The sequence below is a fragment of the Macaca fascicularis genome, chromosome X (genome assembly GCF_037993035.2).
Source record: "Macaca fascicularis isolate 582-1 chromosome X, T2T-MFA8v1.1".
Classification (NCBI taxonomy): Eukaryota; Metazoa; Chordata; class Mammalia; order Primates; family Cercopithecidae; genus Macaca; species Macaca fascicularis.
Window position 1 is genome coordinate 91,855,463 of NC_088395.1, and position 20,888 is coordinate 91,876,350.

The 20,888-nt window shown below is 37.3% G+C and overlaps 1 long non-coding RNA gene across 2 annotated transcripts in view; it reads right to left on the reverse strand.

The window, feature by feature from the left end:
- LOC107128528 (uncharacterized) overlaps window positions 1–20,888 on the reverse strand; it is a 103,854-nt gene that overhangs the window by 71,626 nt on the left and 11,340 nt on the right. For both annotated transcript variants that reach the window (XR_012429799.1, XR_006695238.2), the window contains exons 2-3: window positions 8,712–8,823; window positions 3,019–3,135 (exon numbers count right to left, since the gene is read on the reverse strand). This is a non-coding gene — a long non-coding RNA (uncharacterized lncRNA). The remainder of the gene's footprint in view (window positions 1–3,018; window positions 3,136–8,711; window positions 8,824–20,888) is intronic.

Below are 20,888 nucleotides of genomic sequence, written 5' to 3' on the forward strand. Positions count from 1 at the left end.
AATGATGAAAAACGTTATTGTCTTGACCTATGGAACTATATTACAGTGGAGGGAAACATACATTAAACAGGTCGATATGTATATAATTAAAAATTGTGATAAGTACTACAAAATAAAAGCTCAGAGGGTAGTGAGAGAGAATGACAAGGGTGATGCAATCACCTGTGGTGCAGTGTGTGTATCAGTATTACCCTTAATTATGGCCACCAAAAGAAAAGCAATAATGGTTCAAGAGGTGGATAAGAGACTCAAAAGAGAAGTGGGTCAGAGCAGTCAAAAAGTCAGTCAAAAAGTAGTGGTAGTAATTTCCAAGAAGTAGGGGCAGGATTGGAGGTGGAAGAGGCAAAATAAGACAAATAAGTGGTAGTAAGTAAGAGGCAAAATAAGACAAATAGGTGGTAGTAATTTCCAAGAAGTAGGGGCAGGATTGGAGGTGGAAGAGGCAAAATAAGACAAAAAGTTGAAGTGACATGGATATTGGTAAGGGAAAGATAGTGCCCAAGACAAGAAAGAGCATGCCTGAAGTTCCTTAGGAAAAGGCGTGGAAAAGGTTTATCTGTCTCTGCTAAGAAATTAAACTTTTCCCCAAGAAAGCTCTCACTGTACTTTTATTTCAAGGATACATGGTAACCAAGCTCAGCATTCTGTTAAAGCACATTGTTAAAGTTGCTCTCATTGAGTGTCCCAGTAATATGTTAGGTATCAAATCCAAAACCCTATTTTAAGACTTCACCTTATCTGATCTCTCTATAGACATTTAATACTTAATGTTTCCTGAACACTTCCAGGGTAATACTCTCCTAGTGGTCTGCCTATCTCTCTGACTATAATTCCCTAAACTCCTTCTGAAACACCTTCTAATCTCTAATCAGAGGCAGTGCCTGCCACAAAGTGGTGGACAACAAATATATATATTTTAAATTTTTGAACCATTATTGTATGAATGGAGAAGACAGCCAGTATAATGTTTTTCAGTAAACATAAACAATTCTCACCATTATCCTAAGCAAACTAATGCAGGAATATAAAAACAAATACCACATGTTCTCACTTAAGTGAGAGGTAAACAATGAGAACACATGGACACAAGGAGGAGAACAACAGACATTGGGGATCACTTTAGAGTGGAGAGTAGGAGAAGAGAGAAGATACAAACCCCCCACCAATTGGGTACTATGCTTATTACCTGGGTGACAAAATAATCTGTACACCAAACCGCTGTAACACACAGTTTACCTATATAACAAACCTTCACATATAACCCTGAACTTAAAAAAATAAAATCTTCCATTCAGTAAAAAAAAAAAAAAAAAAAAAAAACTTAAAATAAAGGCCTACAGTATTCATATTTTCTCAGATCTGTTTTAAAATGACATTTTTAAATGTTCATGGACATGTTTCCTTATGGTCCTTGGAAAAGTAAATTTATGAATGGAGATTTTTAATTGTCAAAAAGTAACATGTTATGCTGGGGAAATTAAGTTTTAGCATGAACCTCTATCATAAAACAATTCTGTGCCGAGACGAAACTCTGGTTATGTGACATAAATAATGTTATGATAACATATGTTGTGAAAACAATTAGTCACGTATTTTAAAATGTGTGTATATGATCATACAAAAAAGACAAATGGAATATTTCATAAATGCAACAAATTTAATTTTGTGTTAATACAGTACTAACATTCATAATTGTGTAATACTAGAATGTGGAACTTGGTACTATAGTATGATAAAAAAATAAATATTTGCTTTTCTTATGTAAATTTTCTCCTGTAACATTTGCTTTTTACTTTAGTATGGAAACTGGATTGCCCAATATGTAAACCAGTATGAAGGAACTATTTTACAAGTATTTAATGGTTATTTAAAATCAGCCAGAAATTATTTTACTAAAATAAGATATTTTAATGTGTTGTTTTAAATCACTACAGATTTCTGAGAGTGATTAAATAGATTTCTAAAATAACTAAATATAAGCATATCTGAATGAGAATAAAAATTTTATTAAATGTCATTTAATTACATTTGATATTTTTCACTTATTTGCAGAGTTTTTCTACACCAGGAGTTCCAAAGTCAAGCTACATTCAAAGAGAGAAACAACACACTGGATACTCATGTTATGAAGAGTCAGACATTCCTTATAGGATAGAAGATGTGCAATTGAAATCTAACTATTAAGTTTTCTGTGGAAAAAAAACATATATGTGTACTATATGGCCATCTGATCATTTTAAAAGCATACTCAGAATACTTTAAGAAAACACTATGAGTATGAATTATCTATGCTCTAAACACTTTACTTCTCTTTCTGCGTTTATGCCATCACTTCTTATCTCTTTATACCTTGAACTTTTTCTTTACCCCTCTCTCACTCTATGACTCCTGAACAAAATTTTCATTTCCAATATCCAACTTCATTAACTAAGAAGGGATGGGAAATGTTTATTATCACCAAAATGCAGCATAACACTTGCATACTGGTTTATGACATGCATCTTTATAAAGTGCTCAGTGAAATGCATAAACGATTGATTGCAAATTGGTCAAAGAGAATACTGAGTACTTTATTAGTTACTGGCTAAAGCTAAGGAGTTACACAAAAGCATCATATCTAAATAAGGAATTTTATTTGAAATATGTAATTTCATTATGAATAAATTCCATAAAATAAACTAAGAATTGCTAAATGATTTCTGTAAACTGACTGGAGCTGTAGAATGATCCCATGACCTGGGCCCCTGATTCCTTCTTTCCTTTCTTCCTTCATTCCTTCTTCTCTTCCTTTATCCCTCCTTTATTTAAAGGGTACCCAGAGAGGAGCAAGATGGTGGAATAGAAGCCTCCACCAATCACTGCACATCACCCCCAGCAAGGACACCAATTTAACAACTATCTACACAGAAAAAAACAACCATATAAGAACCAAAATTTAGGTGAGCCCTCATAGTACCTGGTTTTAACTCCACATTACTGAAAGAAATACTGAAGAGAGAGAAAAAAAAAAAAACTCACCTTGAATCACTGACACTACCTCTCCCCAACTCCCCAGCAGCAGTGTGGAGTGGAGCATCTCTGGGCATTGGGGAAGGGACAGCACAACAATTGTGAGGCATCAAATTCAGTGATGTCCTGTTACAGCAGAAAGGAAAACAGAATAAAACTCAGCTGACATCCACCCACAGAGGGAGCATTTAAACCAGTCGTAGGCAGAGGGGAATCTTGGATCCCAATGGGTGGAACTTGAGTTCGTGCAGACCTTGCCACCCAGGGCCAAAGTGCTCTGGATTTCTAAGCAAACTTGATAGGCAGTCTAGGCCACAGGGACTACAACTCTTAAGTCCTAGTGCTGAACTGGGCCCAGAAACAGTGGTCTGAGGGTGCATGTGACCCACTGAGACATCAGTGGGAGCAGCTAAGGGAGTGCTGGCATCACCCCTCCCCTAAACTCTCGGCTGTACAGCTTTTGGCTCCAAAAGAGACCCTTTTCTTCCTCTTGAGGTGAAGAGAGGGAAGAAGTGGAGGACTTTGTCTTGCATTTTGGATACCAGCTCAGCCACAGCAGGATAGGGCACCGGTCAGAGTCATGAGGACCCTGTTCCAGGCCTTAGCTTCCAGGCAGCACTTCTAGACATACCCTGGGCCAGAAGGGAACCTGCTGCCTTGAAGGAAAGAACACAGTCCTGACAGCATTCATCACCTACTAACTGAAGAGCCCTTTGGCCCTGAATAACCAGTAGCAATACCCAGGTACTACATCAAGGGCCTTGAGTGAGATGCTAAGACTTGCTGTCTTGAGTGAGATGCTAAGACTTGCTGGCTTCAGGTAAGACTACCATACTGCCAGCTGTGGTGGATACAGGGTGAAACTCTTTCTGCTTAAGAAAAACAGAGGGAATGTTGAGGGGACTTCATCTTGCACCTTGGGTATCAACATGGCCACAGTGGGGTAGGGCATCAAGTGGGTCTCTGATTCTAGGACTGACTCTTAGATATCATCTCTGTACCTGCCCTGGGCCAGAAAGGAAACTACTATCCTGAAGGGTGAGTCCAAGGCCAGGCGGCATTCATCATATGCTCACTAAAGAGCCCTGGGACCTTAGGACCCAGGGTCTCACTTGCAGTAGTCTGGCAGTACTCCCTACAGTCTGTGGTGGTGGTGGTGGCTATAGAGTGAGGCCCCTCTGCCTTTGGAAAGGGAATGGAAGAGTTAGAGGGATTGCATCTTGTGGTATGATTGCCAGTTCAGTTGTAGTACAATAGAACACAAAGCAGACTTCTAAGTTTTTGACCCTAGGACCTGACTCCTGATGGTACTTTTGGATCCACCTGGAGACTGGCGGTTCTTGCTGCCCTGAACGGAAGGAGACAGGACTGGGTGGCTTTGCCACCTGCTGATTGCAGAGCCCCTTGAAAAAACATAGGCAGTAGCCAGGGAGTAATGATAGCAGGCCTTGGGGGAGACACAGTGCTGTACTGGCTTCAGGTCTGAACCCAGAGCAGTCAGAGTGGTGGTGGCCACTCTGGGGTGCTTGCATCACTCCACTCCCACCTTTGGGTGGCTCAGAACACAGAGAGGGAGACACTCTGTACGTTTGGGAGAAAGTAAGAGAAGCGTACAAGATTCTCTGCCTGGTAATCCAGAAAATTCTCCTGGATCTTCTCCAAGACTAATAAGGCAGTATCTAGGAGTGTGCAAGAACCACTGAGCTTGGTTGGAGTGAAGCAGATACAGCTTAGTTCACAACACCCAAGTCCTTTGTGGAAAAGGTGGGAGCATGTATTTACTCACTAAACTTTTGGAGAATGAACCAAATGGACCAAATGGACCACTCTCATTCCTGAATCACCCATTCTCTCTCTTTCTCCCTGTCTCTTAATTTCCACACTTTCTCACTATATCTAGTCTTCCAGCACCTCTTTTCCTTTTTATCCCTTCCCTTCCTGGCAAACTTTCTGAGTACAGTCTTTCTTATGAAGATCAAGTCTTAAGACTCTTTTGGGGTTTTGCAAATTTCCCAGGCCTGGAGTGTTGAATGTAGCATTTGCTTAGAGTCTATGGATGGAGAAGTGGTGTAGAAAATATAGAGGACTTCTAGTCTAGGCTGAAATGGAGATAGTTCTTCTTTACAATATCTAAATTTGAACACATTTCTTCACCAAAATTAATATATTGTCCTTCTGTGTTAAAAAAAAAAAAAAGAAAACTCTCCTGGATCTAAGATGCATCACAAAGTGTCCTACACTAATCTGTCAACTATTGGTCCTGTTCTTCAGCCATCTCTCCTTAATTCTCTGGGGTGGAAAAGGGGAAATTAAGAAAAGAAAAAAGAGAAAAAGAAATTGTTAAGTGCTCACCAGTCACTGTCCCTTCTACTTCCTAATAGATCTCAAATATGTCCCTCTTCCTACCATTATCTCTATTCATTCTGACACTATCATCATCTGAAACACCACCATCTTTTCCCTGGACAATTGTAACTGACACTCAATTGGTCTCCCATATATTACAATTGCCTCAGTCCAATCCTTTTGCCACAGTACAGCTAGGGTAATATTTTAATATACACACCTAGTCTTGTTATATTTCTCCTTAAACCTCTTCAATAGTTTCCAATTACCTTAGAATAAAATTTCAAGTTCTCACCATGGATCACAAGGCACTCTAAGACCCCAAGATATCAGGTCTCTGTCACTCTGTTTTTCTGTCTCTTTCTATCTAGATTTACATCTATATCTACATCTACATCATGTATGTGTTTGCGTGTTACTGTGTAATATTTATAAGAATACTTACTATGATGTAAGTACAAAATACTTTACACACAACCTTATGCCATCCTCCCATCACTATGAGGTAGGTACTATTATTTTTCCCATGTACAAATGAGGAAATCGAGGCTTTAAGTAGTTTATTAACTTGTGCAAACCCACATAATTAGTGTCAGAGCCCAGGATTCAAACACAATCAGCCTGATTCAAAACTATGTAACTAGGAACAGTATATTTTTTCCAATTTCTTCACTTACCACTCTCCATCTTGTTATGTGCTCTAGTTATACTTGACTTTCGGTTTCTCTTTTAGGACCTTCCTACATGTCGTTCTCTCTGCCTGGATAACCTGATCAGAAATAAGTCCTTGGAATTCAGACATTTCTATGGAAGATGTGGCTATCTCAGAGAAAAAAACCTCTAAGTTAGGCTTAGAGATTTTTAACCATGAAAGAGTTCCTGGTTGGTTGAAAGTTTTCTGTGAATGTCACATAGTCCAGAATAGAAACAAGCTTCCAGTTGTTGAAAGATTCCTTTACTCATACTGAGAATCATGTAGGGCCAGACCCTGGGTGGTAGGACTTCTGTAGGTGTTTAATACGACACAAGACCAGGCTCTAACTGACTCTTAGCAGTCTAAGCAGGAGTAGACATTGAGTGTTTGGAGTTTTAGCCTCTTGATGCTGAGGCTGGCCTAAGAACAGGATCTGGGTGGTTAGAGATTTTGTTTGTATGCACTGAAAACTTCATAAATTGTCAGAGGCTGCTATTGTACATGCTAGAGTCAGAGTAGGAGAAGACCGAGGATGGTCAAAGGCGTAGTTATATATAGGAGATAATCTAGCACAGTGGTTAACAACTTAAACAACTCTGTAGTGAGCCTGCTGCATTGAAATTCCAGATTCCACACTTCCTAGCTGTGGGACATTGGCCAAGTGACTTATCCTTTATCTCTGTTTCATCTTCTCTAAAGTGAGAATAACAGTATGTACTCCATAGGGCTGTCATAAGGATTAAATTAGACATGTAAAGCACTTGAAACAGTGCCCAGCAAATAGTGATTAGTCAAGAAATCATAACTATTATCTGTTATAGCCTAGTACAGGAATAAGGCTAAAGTGGACAAAGGTTTCTTCTGTAGGTGCTCTCTGCACTCCAAGGAACAAATCTCATGTTTGAACTTATAGTCTATGTTTGAATATACCTTTCTTACCTGACTTTTCCAAACTTTGCCCTATATATATATATTTGAAATATATATATTTAGAGAGAGAGAGAGAGAGAATTTATTCTTTCCAATCCTGTCTACTCCTCTGATGTATGCCACCTGGACTGTCTGATCTAACCACCTAATTACAATCAGGTCTGTTTGTTGATTCCTACATCTATCTCATAGTGACAATGGTAATTTTGATTTTAATTGCTTCCTGCTAAGCTCAAAGATGTGTTTGGTTTGCCTTTCTGACACTGCCAAGCAACAATCATAAGTTCTTATATCCTTTGCTTCTTACAAGTAGAGGAGAGTGACAAAAGGTAGTAGCAAAGATGACAATATGCTAAGATGGTAAGTACTCCCATAAATAGGTTCTTCTCCACCAGGAGACAATCTTTTTACTGAACTCTTAAAAATGAAATATTCCACTTGGCTTTACTCTTCTAACTAGAAGTCACTCGCAGCTAAGATTGTAAGTTTATACACAATAACTTTTCTTTTAGAATGGCCTTGATATAGCTACAATGTTATAGTCTTGTATACAAAGTTGTTCAAGCTGTTTTCTGAAGGAACATCCATCCCTTCCGAGATTTTTAACAGTTTCAGAGGAATTTTCCCTCTTCCTTCTACTGCTAAGCTTTTAGTTTAATAGATGTTTTCAGCATACTGTATATTTAGTTATGACTGGCCCAGTATCGGTGTCCAAAGTTTGTGCTTTTATATCATCTGGTTGGGATACTGTCACAGTAAGAATGTTTTGTTAGGAATTATCCCATTTCCTTGATCACAAAGTTTTTGCTACTGACACTTGTAATTTAGAGACTTGGTAGGATTGGGTAAGTGCCTGGCTGGGAATTTCATTAAACTGGAAAAGGATATGAGTATAGCAGAATTTTTTTTTCTCATATGACCTCAAAAAAGATGTTAAGGCCAAGAGAAGCCGGAAGATATGATAGGACCAAGAAGAAAGATGAGGTCAAGTTTTCAGTTTCTGTCTCTAAAGTGAAGGGGTTAGATTAGATGACCTCTCGGTTCCCTTCCAGAAATGATATTGCATCATCCGAATCCTGGATGATGAGCCAAGATAAGAAGCCTAGGTCCAGAAAGTGAGTCAGATCTAGGAGGACAATTAGCAGAGACCAGAAACCGAGGCTTGCTGACTGGGAACAAAACCCTATACTAAAGTCAAGGCCACAAAAGGTTGCTATGTAATTATGGGATCTGTGTGATACGCATAGGGATCAGCAGCAAGAGAGAAGGCTGGTACTGTGCCAAACTCCTTTACATGCAGGAGCTTTCTACAGGTTTCCTGCCCAGAGTAACTCACAATAGTTTTCAACATGTGTGCAAGGCTTGAATCTATGGGACAAAAATAGGAGTGACTGTTTGAAGTAATGGACTAGGGGAGCAGGGAAAAAGTACTTCTAGATAATGACCATCAGAGCAATTATTTTTATCAGGAGTTGAGGAGGAGATCAAAAGGAACACTCCTAGTTCCGGTAAGTGGCAAAGGAAGACCTTGAATTCAGATTTGACTCTAATGTCAGTGCTCTTAACTATTGTATTAGTTACCTGAGGCTGCCATAACAAATTACCACAAATTGGGTTACACAAAACAGCAGCTACTTGTTCTCTCATGGTTCTGGAGGCCAGAAGTTTTAAATCAAGGTGTCAGCAGGGTCACGCTCCCTCCAGAGGCTGTAGGGGAAAATCCATTCCTTACCTCTTCCAGCTTCTGATGGCTTTGGTATTCCTTGGCTTATAGCCACATCACTGTGATCTCTGCCTCCCTTTTCATGTCACCTTCTCCTCTATGTCTCCTCTTCTGCCTGTATCTTAACAGATAAGCAAGATCTTTATTTAACTTAATGACATATTTTGTCACACAAGTAATGTTCACAGATCCCAGGAATGAGAGCATGGACATATCTTTTTGAGAACCACCATTCAGCCTACTATAATTCCTATGATGAAATTTTTTTCTATTCAGCTTCTTTCGTTCTCAGACATTGACATTTTAGCGGCACTGTTAATTTCATAACAAATATCCCTTTAATCTTTGCTAACAGAATCCAAATTTTGTTTGAAATATCTAAGCGTGTTCCCTTTTTACAGCCTCCATTGCCACTAGTTCTGGTCAATGAGATTGAAGGGGAAGTGTGATAGTGAGAGGATTTCAGGAAAGTTTTTGCCTTCCTGATAAGACGAGATGGACTTACCCTTTAAGCCCCTGGTCCTTCCACTATATTCAGCAATTCCACTCCTGAGTATATATCAAAAAAAAAAAAAAAAAAAAAAAAAAAAAAGAAGCCACTTTTCCTTCAACTAGTGAATGGATAAACAAACCATGATACATCCATACAATGTAACACTGCTCAGCAATAAAAGGAATGAGCTATAAATACATGCAACAACCTGAATGGATCCCCAAGGATTATGCTAAGTGAAAAAAAGACAATCCCCAAAGGTTCCATACTGTAACTCCATTTTTATAATACTTTGAAATGACTAAATTTTAGACAAAGAGGACAGATTAGTGGTTGTCAGAGATTGAGTTAGGGAGGTGGGAGAAAAGTAGGTGTGGTTACAAAAGGACAACAAAACGGATCCTTGTAGTGATGAAATTGTTCTGTATCTTGACTGTGGTAGTGGATACATGAACTTACACATATAACATTTTATAGAACAAATACACACACACAACTACAAATAAAACTAGGGAAATTGGAATAACATGGGTGAATTGTGTCAATGTCAATCTGATTGTAATACTGAACTAAAGTTCTACAAGATGTTCCACTGGGGGAAACTGGGCAAATGGTACATGGAATATTTCTGTATTATGTCTTACAACTGCATGGAATCCACATTATCTCAGTAAAAATTCAATAAAAATTAAATGTCAAGATGATGATATATTTATGGAATACTAAGGAATACAACAGGAGGAAGTCCCTAAATTTTCCTTAAATATGCAAAGGCAGAAAGACTGCATGGAAGAAATACTTAAGCTAAGTCTTGAAGAATGAGTAGAAGCATTCTGGATAGATGGGGGATGGATGGGCGATAAACCAGGAAGAGGGGACCAGCAGGCAAAGAGATATAAGAGAACATGGTATACTGAGGGAACTGCAAGTAATTCAAGTATGGCTGAAGCACAAAGTTCATATGCAAGAAATATCTCTTTTTCTCCAATGTTCTCCTTTAGTAGTAGTCAAAAGAGATTTCTGACATGCAACCCTATGATACACAGGAATCAAAAGGAATCCACAGTCCCTTGTGCTCCAGGAATTAGGAGGGAGCCATCCCCTGTTCCCTTGTCTTGATCTTTATATTACACGAATGAAGAACTGGCCTCATAGCTTTCTGTGTTCCTTGCAGGACTCGCATCTCTCTCTCCCCCAACCCTCACACTCATAGTCTCACAACCATTACCTGCTTTGATATTATTAGAATTATATAATTATGTCCTTTATCTCTGTTTACTTCAGTCAACTAAAGAGAAATCCCAAATTCCTACACTTTATTCCCCATCCAACTCTGCATATTATTTTTTGACCCTATTTCCCATCTTTCCCCATTTCCTGAAACTCTCCTGCAGTGTCTACTAGAACTTACACTCCATCACCAGAAAAAGTATTTATATCCTCAACCTCTTTTCTAAATATTCCTTTCACCTACTTGCTCTAAGAACTCTAGTTTTCCAATGAAGACACTGCTTCCCCTAAAGCCCAAATGGCAACTGCTTTTTTTCCCATACTCCTCAAATCAATGGTCCTAAAGTTGGGTTAGACAACCTATTTGCACCCCATTACCACTTTCAAGCCATTATCCTTCTGTCTTCCTTAAACATTCCCCAGCTTTGAATTTCAAGTCATTCAGTCATTTAGTTGTTCATTCATAAAGCAATCATGTATTGAACACTCTACTATATGCCAGTTATTATTCTAAGGGTTAGGGATACAATGATAAAACTGGACAAAATTCCCTGTCCACATGGAGCTTATATTTTACTATTCCTTATAATTAAGTTATACTACTCATTACTTGAGGAGTTTAAATTCTGGCCTAGTGACTGTCATAATACTTGATGATCAATATATATTAATAAATTTTCAGATTTATTGGGTTCTCATTTCCTTGATCTCCTCTCTTCCAGGGAGCTATCTACCACTTTTCCTCAGCCACTCTTATATTCATTCCCTGTCTATAATCTCAATTTTAAGCATTCCACTATCTAATCAGCACCTTTCATCTCTCCATCACACTGCTTTTAGCACCCTGACTTTTATAATTCTTCAACTTTTACAAGATACGCATTCTTTGGACCCTATCAGCTTTTTACAGTTCCTTATCATTTTCATGTCCCCCTTCCCCTCTACCTAATGCAAATTCCATAATCATTCCCTGGTATATATGTCCTGAATATTCTTGCCTTTTTCTTATTTGAGTTCAGGAGCCAAAACCGAAGCCTGCTTAAAGCCAATCCTTTCTCTACTTTAATCTACCTCCATACAGGTGAAGGTGATTTTAAAAAAGCATACAACCACACTTACTGATCTTAGTTAAATTCTTGACCACGAACCTCATCTGTGCTCTTATTGCTACCTAGCAATCATACTAAATCTCTGTAGTCTAGTCATGCTGTTTCTCACTTAGATGTCTATTTCACACCTTCTCTTCCTAAAATCTCTAATATTTCCTATCTCTCTTCATTCTATCTGATACCCTTACTTACTACTTCACTGAGGAAATTAAAGCAATCCAAACAAAACTTTGAACTGCACAAAAGTATAACTTAAAAGAAAAGAGGAAATGCTTCTCTTTTTACAAGTATTCCTGCTAATTCCAGAAACACCCAATCAATTAATAGATCTAAACAAAAATTATCAAAGGCTGTTAACATCCCAACAAGGGAAACAACTGGACATTATGTGTCTCTTGATAGAAGTATACAACACCATTTATAAAGTATTCTTGCAAACATTATACCCAGATCTCATCAAGCCTCTGAATGAGGAATTACAGAGAACAGAAGAACATGTTAAAAGTCACCATGGGGATGCCATCAGCAAAATACAGACTGTGGGAGACTCTACAGGACAAACAGTTCAGTTTTATCAAGAAATAAACTGGGTAATGTAGATGAAAAGAGCATCTATAAATTGAAAGTGACATAAGAGACACATCAATCAATCACAATACGTGGTCTTTATGTGGACCACAATTCAAACAAACATTATAAAAAGACAACTGGGGAATTCGGAACATGGATGGGATATATTATAATATTAAGGAATTATTGTTAATATTTTAGGTATGGTGATGTGGTTATAGCTTTTAAAGCACCATCTTTCAGAGGCATATAATAAAATACTTAGAGTTGTAATAATATGATACATGGGATTTACTTCAAAATAATCTGGGGAAGGGAAAGAGTGTAAATGGGGCTATAGAACAAAACAATACAGGTCATGAAGAGATAGTTGTTAAAGTTGGGTGATGACAGCATGGAGGTTCATTAATCTATTGGGTTCATTAATCTATTCTCTCTACTTTCATAAATTTTTGGAACTTCCATAATGATGAATTTCTTAAAGCAGAGATTTTTCTACGAGCATCAGAAGATAACTTCCAACTGACGTAACTGCAAGAATGCACACATATCCTGCCTCTGCTCTTGTCATTATCCATACTCCTAAGTAAGGTCCACTCCTTCATTTGTGCACCAGAACACATACCTTCTCCCTATTCAAAGATGCCATTCTAGTAATTCTTTTCTTACCTGCCTTATTAATTTCCCCTTCTCTACTGGATCAGTTCCATTCAGCATAGAAATGTGCTATAATTTCTCAGATTAAAAAAAAAAATGTCTATTGATGTCCCTGTAGTCCCCTCTAGCTATTGCCCAATTTCTCTGCCTCTTTTAGAAGAAGATTCCTCAAAGGAGTTTTCTTGATTTCTAGTTTCCAATTCCATTTATCCCATTCTTTACAGAACTCATTACAGCTAGGCTTTTACACCTACCACTCCACTGAAATTGCTCTTGTCAAGGTCACCAATGACCTCAACGTTGCAAAATCCAATGGTCAATTCTCAGTCCCCATCTTATTTGAACTATCAGTAGTATTCCATGCAGCTGCTCACGTTCTTCTCAAAACACTGTCTTCATTAGGCTTCCAAAACACCATACTCTTCTAGTTTTCCTCCTACCTTATTGTTCTCTTCTTCTCAGTGTTATTTGCTGGTTTATTATTATTTTTATGATTTCTAACAATTCTCCACAGTTCAGTCCTTCTTTTATAAATATATGCTCTTTCTTGATGATCTCCAAATTTTGTATTTCTATCCTGGACTTCTCCCCTGAAATCCAACTCCACTTGAATATTTAACAAACATCGTGAACTTAGATCCACAGTTGAACTCACTAAAAATGTGCTCCACTTTTATAGACTTCCACCTTTCAGATGGCAGCAACTCCATCCTTCCACTTGCTCAGGTTGAAAACTTTGGAGTCATCCCTGACTTTTCTCTTTACCTCTACTCCACATCCAATCTACCAGTGAAATGCTAAATAGAATTTTTCAAGTCACAATGAAAAGGCACTAAACTGAAACAGGAAAGACACTAGATCATTAATCAACTACTCCCAGCAAAGAGAAGTCCAGGACCAGATGCCTTCAACAGGTGAATTCTACCAAACATCTAAAAAAAGAATTAACACCAATCCTTCTCATACTTTCGAAAATCGGAAGAGGAGGAAATACTTCCAAATTCATTTTATGAGGCTAGCATTACCCTGATACCAGAGACATACAAAGATACTCCAAGAAAAGAAAACTGAAGAGCAATTAATCCTTGATTAACAAAGAGGCAAAAACTCACAACAAAATACTAGCAAACCAAATTCAATAGCATATTAAAAGTATCATACACCACAACTAAGTGGGATTCATCCCTCATATGCAAGGATGGTTCAACATATGCAAATCACTTAATGTAATATAGCACATTAACATAAGTATAAAAACCACATTATAATCTCAATAGAAGCAGGAAAAGCATTTGACAGAATTCAACACCCATTGAGAATTTTTAAAAAACTCAACAAATCAGTTATAGAAGAAATTTACCTTGACATAACCTCATATCTAGAAAACTGTAAAGATTCCATAAAACAATTGTTCAAACTAATAAACTGATTCAGTAAAGTTGTAGGATACAGATTTAACATACAAAAACAGTTGTGTTTATATACAATAACAATGAACTATTGGAAAAGGAAATAATTCCAATTACAATAGCATCTAAAATAATAAAATACTTGAATATAAACTTAAAGTAGGTGAAAGACTTCTAAACTGAAAACTTCAAAACACTAATGAAAAAATACATAAATACATAGAAAGGCATCCTATGTTCATGAGTTGGAAAACTTAATATTGTTAAAATGTTCATGCTACCCAAAGAGATCTATGAATTCAATGCAATCCCTATCAAAATCCCAATGACATTTTTTACACAAATAAAAAATACAATCCTAAAATTCATATGGAACCACAAAACGAACCCAAAAGGCCAAAACAATCTTGAGAAATGACAAAGCTGGAGGCATTACATTTCCTGACTTCAATATATATTACAAAGCTATAGTAATGAAAACAATATGCGCTGGCATAAAATCAGACATATAGACCAATGGGACAGAATAGATATCGCAGAAATAAAACCATGCATATACAACCAATTGATCTTCAATAAGGATGCCATGAATACACAATGGGAAAATGATAATCTCTTCAAGAAGAGGTGTTGGGAAAACTAGATATACACATGCAAAATAATGAAACTGATCATTTCTTTACGTCATACACAAAAATCAACCATAAATGAATTAAAGATTTAAACATAAGACCTAAAACTGTAAAACTCCTATGAGAATACATATGAGAAAAGCTTTATGATATTTGTCTTGGCATTTATTTCTTGAATATGAGACAAAAAGCAGAAGCAACAACAAAAGCCAAGATAGACGAGTGGGACTACATCAGACTAAAAAGCTCCTACACAGCAAAGGAAACAGTCCACAGAGTGAAATGACAAACTATGGAATGAGAGAAAATATTTCCAAATCTGATAAAGGTTTAATATCCGAAATATACAACAAACTCTTACAAATAAAAAGCAAACAAAACAAAGCAAAAGAACCAAATAATCCAATTAAAAAATAGGCAAAGGACTTGAATAGACATTTCCCCACAGAAGACATACATATGGCCAATAAATATATGAAATGATGCTCGATATCCTTAGTTATCAGGAAATGTGTATCAAAACCACAGTAAGAAGTAACATCACATCTGTTAGAATGTTTACTATTAAAAAATAAAAACACAACAAATGTTGGCAAGTCTTGTACATTGCTGGTGGGAATGTATATTGGTATGGCCATTATGGAAAAAGTACGAAAGTTCCTTTAAAAACTAAAAATAGAGCTACCATATAATGCAGCAACCCCACTTCTGGGTATATATCTAAAATAATTGAAATAAGGATCTCAAAGAGATACCTGCACTCCCATGTTCACTGCAACATTATTCATAGTAGCCAAGAGATGGAAACAAGCTACATTTCTACCCACAAATGAATGGATAAAGAAAATGTGGTATATACACACAAAAGAATACTATTCAACCTTGAATACAAAGGACATCCTGCCACTTGGATTAATATGGATGAAGTTGGAGGACATTATGCTAAAAGGAATAAACTAGTCACAGAAGGATAAATTTTTCATGATTCCACTTAAAGGCAGTATCTAAAATACTCAAACTCAGTGGGAGGTGGAGTAAGATGGCCAAATAGAAAACTCCAGTAATCATCCTCCCTGTGGGAACACCAAATTCAACAACTACCCACACAAAAAAGTACCTTCATTAGAACCAAAAATCAAGTAAGCGATCACAGTACTAGATTTAACTTCATATCACTGAAAGAGGCACTGAAGAAGGTAGGAAAAGCAGTCTTCAATTTCCAATGCCACCACTCCTCCATGCCAGGGCAGTGGCAGAGTGGTGCAAAGAGAGAACCTGTGTGCTTTTGGGAGGCAGAGTGCAAGGACTGTGAGACTTTGCATTAGAAATCAGTGCTCTCCTGCCACAGTGAAAAGCGACATCCGGCAGAACTCAGCTGGTGCCCAAAGAGGGAATATTTAGACTAGCTCTTGCCAAAAGGCCATCCCAGTACTTGCAACCTGGGTTCCAGAAAGCCTTGCCACTGTGGGCTAAAGTGCTCTGTGGATCTAAATAAACTTGAAAGGCAGTCTAGGCCATAAGGACTGCAATTCCTATGCAAGTACTCCTGCTGTGCTAGGCTCAGAGTTAGTGGACTTGGGAGACATGCAACCTAATGAGACACTAGCTGGGGCAGCCAAGGGAGTGCTTGCACCACCAATCCCACAACCCCAGGCACACAGCTCACAGCTCTGAAAGAAACTCCTTTCTTCTGCTTGAAGAAAGGAGAGGGAAGAGTAAAGAAGACTTTGTCTTGCAACTTGGTTACCAGCTCACCCACAGTAGGAGAGAGTACTGAGCCAAATTGTGAGGCCCCCATTACAAACCCTGGCTCCCAGACAACAAATCTAGACACAACCTGGGCCAGAACAGAACCCACAAGCTTAAAGGGAAAAACCCAGTCCTGGCAAGATTAATCATCTGCTGAATAAAGAGCGCTTGGGCCCTGAATGGTACCCAGGCAACACTCAGTGTGGGTTTTGGGTGATACTCAGAGATGTGCTGGCTTAAGGTGGTGAGTGCTGGCTTAATCCAGCACATTCCCAGCTGGTTTGGCTATGGAGAGAGATTCCTTTTGTTTGAGAAAAGAAAAGGAATGTATAAAGGGGACTTTGCCTTGCAGCATGGCTACCAGTTCAGCCACAGTGAACAAGAGCACCAAGTAAACTCTTGGGATCCCTGAATCCAGGCCTTGGCTCTTGGATGTCATTTCTAGACTTACATTGGGATAGAGAAAAGTCCACTATCCTGTAGGGAGAGTCCCAGGCCTGGCAGCATTCACCACAACAGCATGAATAGCCCTTGGGCCTTGAGTGAACATTGGCGGTATCTAGGCAGTGCTCGCCATGGCTCTGGGATATTTGTGGCCACAGGAAGCAACTCCTCTGCTTGTGAAAAGAAAAAGGAAGAGTGTAAAGGACTTTGACTTGTGGCTTGGGTCCCAGCTCAGCCACACTAAAATAGAGCACCAGGTACATTTCTAAGGTTTCTAACTCCAGGGCCTGGCTCCTGGATGACATCTCTGGACCTACCTGTGGACAGGGGAAACTTGCGATCCTGAAGGGAAAAACCTGGCTGGCTTCACAACATTCAGATTGTAGAGCCATAGGGCCTTGAGTAAATATAGCCAGTAGTCAGGTAGTGGTTACCGCAGGCCTTAAGTGAGACCTCCTTAACCTATTGGCTTTAGGTTTGATCCAGCACAGTGTCAGTGGTGGTGGCCACAGGGTTGCTTGTGTCACCCTTCCCTCAGCTCCAGGCAGCTCAGTACAGAGAGACAGATTCCATTTATTTGGGAGAAAGTACGGGAAGAGAAAAAGAATCTCTGCCTGGTAATCCAGAGAATTCTTCCAGATTTTTACCAAGACAACCAAGTCAGTAGAACCACAGTGTTAGTGGTCTTGGGGTATCTCCTAATGAAGATATGACTGTAGTGAACAGAAACTTAGAACACTGCAGTCCCTTCAAATACCTGGAAAGCCTTCCCAAGAAGAAAGGCTTCAAACAAGCCCAGACTGTGAAGATTACAAGAAATACTTAACTCTTCAGTGTCCACACACCAATGAACATTCACAAACATCCACCTAGGAAAACACGACCTCATCAAACAAACTAAACAAGGCATGACTGACCAATCCCAGAGTGACAGAGATATGTGACCTTTCAGACAAATAATTCAAAATAGCTGTGTTGAGGAAACTCAAAGAAATTCAAGATAACACAAAGAAGGAATTCAGACTCCTATCAGATAAATTTAACAAAGAGGTTGAAATAATTAAAAAGAACGAAGCAGAAACTCTGTAATCCAAAAATGTGATGGACATACAGAAGAATGCATCACTTTCTTAACTGCATAATTGATCAAGCAGAAAAAAGAATTATTGAACTTTGAGATAGGTCATTTGAAAATACTCAGGGAGAAGAGACAAAAACAGGAAGAATAAAATTAATAAAACATGCATACAAGATCTAGAAAATAGCCTCACTGAGGGCAAATCTAAGAGTTATTGGTCTTAAAGAGGAGGTAGAGAGATAGAGATCAGGATAGACAGCTTGTTCAAAGGGATAATAACAGAGAACGTACCAAACCTAGAGAAAGATGTCAATATTCAAGTACAAGGAGGTTATAAAACACCAAGCAAATGTAACCTAAATTATACTACCTTAAAATACCTAATAATCAAATTTCCAAAGGTCAAGGATAAAGAAAGGATACTAAACACAGCAAGATAAAATAAATGAACATGCAAAAACACTACAATATGTCTGTCAGAAGACTTTTCAGTGGAAACTTTACAGGCCAGGAGAGAGTGGCATGACATATTTAAAGTGCTGAAGGAAAAAAAACCTTTTACCCTGGAATAGCATACCCAGTGGTATTATACTTTGAACATGAAAGAAAAATAAAGACTTTCCAGACCAACAAAAGCTGAGGGATTTCAGCAATGCCAGGTCTGTCCTACAAGAAATGCTAAAAGCAGTTCATCAGTCTGAAAGAAAAGGGTGTTAGTGAGTAATAAGAAATCACCTGAAGGTACAAAATTCACTGATAGTGGTAAATACACAGAAAAGCACAGAATATTATAGCACTGTAATTATGAATGTATAAACTACTCATATCTTAAATAGAAAGACTAAAAGATAAATTGATCAAAAATAATAACTACAACTTTTCAACACATAAGACAGTACATTAAGACATAAATAGAAATGACAAAAAGTTAAAATGGGACACAAAGCTAAAGTGTACTTTTTATTAGTTTTCTTTTTGTTTATTAGTTTATGCAATTAGTATTAGGCTGCCTTCAGTTTAAAGTAATGAATTACAAGACATTCTTTGCAAGCCTCATGTTAACTTCAAATCAAAAAACACACTACAGATTTATAAAAACTAAAAAGCAAGAAACTAAATCATGCTACCAGAAAAACAAAACAAAACAAAACAACCAGAAAACAAAAAATAAAATGGCAGGAGTAAATCCTTACATATTAATAATGACACTGAATGTAAATAGACTTAACTCTCCAATTGAAAGACATAGAATGGCTGAATAGATTTAAAAAAAGAAGACCCAACAATCTGCTGCTTATAAGAATCACACTTCACCCATAAAGACGCACATAGACTGAAAATAAAGGGATGAAAAAATACGTTCCATGCAAATAAAACCGAAAAAGAGCAAGAGTAAGTATACTTATTTGAGACAAAATAGATTTTAAGACAAAAACTATAAAAAGAAACAAAGAAGATTTCTTAATGATAAAAGCGTCAATTCAGAAAGAGGTTATAACAACTATATGTGCAACTAACACTAGAGCACCCAGATACACAAAGTAAATATTATTATTGCTAAGAGAGAGACACACCACAATAAAGTAATAGATGGAGACCTCCCATTTTAGCATGAGACAGATCATCCGTACAGAAAATCAACAAAGAAACATTATAATACTTAATCTGCACTATCGACCAAATGAACCTAATAGATATTTAGAGAACACTTCATCCAAAAGTTACAGAATACACATTTTTCTCCTTAGCACATGAATTTTTCTCCAAGATAGGACAATATAAGTCTTAAGAAATTAAAAAAAGTAAAATTACATCAAGTATCTTTCCTGACCACAATAGAATAAAACTAGAAATTAATTACAAGAATTCTGGAAACTATACAAACAGGCAGAAATGAAACAACATGCTTCTGAATGATCAGTGGGGCAATGAAGAAATGAAGAAGGAAGCTGAAAAATTTATTGAAACAAATGAAAATGGAAACACAACATACTAAAATCTATGGGATATAGCCAAAGCAGTACTAAAAGGAAATTGTATAGCTATAAGCACCTACATCAAAAAAGTAGAAAAACTTTAAATAAACAACCTAATGATGCATCTTAAAGAACTACTAAAGCAAAAACAAACCAAACCCGAAAATAGTAGAAAAAATAATAATAAAGATCAGAGCAGAAATAAATGAAATTTAAACAAAAATACAATAAAAAGATTGATGAAATAAGAAGTTGGTTTTTAAAACAGATTTTAAAAATAGAACAACTTTTAGCCAGACTAATGAAGATAAAAAGAGAGAAGACACAAATAAATAAAATTAGAGATGAAAAACAAGACATTACCACTAATTCCATAGAAATTAAAAGAATCATTAGAGACTACTATGGGCAACTATATACTAATAAATTGGAAAACCTAGAAGAAATTGATAAATTCCTACACACGTAAAACCTACCAAGATTGAGGCATGAAGAAATTCAAAAGCTGAACAAACCAATAACAAGTAACGAGACTGAAGCTGTAATAAAGTCTCCAGAAACAAAAATTCTGGGACTCGATGGCTTCACTGCTGAACTTTACCAAACATTTAAGGAATTAATACCAATCCTATTCAAACTATTCTGAAAAATAGAGGAAGAGGAGGGAATGAATGCTTCTGAACTCATTCTATGAAACCAATATTACCATGATGCAAAAACCAAAGACATATCAGAAAAGTAACGCTACAGGTTAATATTCCTAATGAAAATTGATGCAAAAATCCTCAAAATTCTAGTAAACTGAATTCAGCAACACATTAAAAATATTATTCTTCATG